Source organism: Pseudophryne corroboree, chromosome 6 (genome assembly GCF_028390025.1).
Source record: "Pseudophryne corroboree isolate aPseCor3 chromosome 6, aPseCor3.hap2, whole genome shotgun sequence".
Taxonomy (NCBI): domain Eukaryota; kingdom Metazoa; phylum Chordata; class Amphibia; order Anura; family Myobatrachidae; genus Pseudophryne; species Pseudophryne corroboree.
This window is the reverse complement of record NC_086449.1, coordinates 547,890,580-547,891,001: the sequence shown is the minus strand read 5'-3', so window position 1 is coordinate 547,891,001 and position 422 is coordinate 547,890,580.

The following is a 422-nucleotide window of genomic DNA, read 5'->3' as shown; positions in this document are numbered from 1 at the left end:
AAAAAGCTGCATCCAAGAATTTAATGCTAGCTGACAAGAAACAGTTGAATGTATCCAGTAATAAAATACTACAAAGTATCCCTTTATGTCAAGTATTGGTTGTAATCCTATTACTGTAGCTTTGATGTAGACACATAAGTGCCAAATAGCCCCTCTCCACATTCCCTGCGAGTTGGCCATGCCTGTTTTGTTCAAAATGTACATCTTATTTGCATAAATGAAAATAAATACCAGTAATAAAATTTAATTGATTTACAATTGTACATCTGTGTGACCCAGCCTGAATCTGTCTGCAAAGGGCTGCGATGGGAGCAGCAGCGACTTTTCCTTACACCAAATTCCACTGTACTTCATCTGCAACTTTTTATGTATGTAATACCAATTCCTGTGTGGTTAAGGTTGCAGCCAAGCATCTCTAGTAC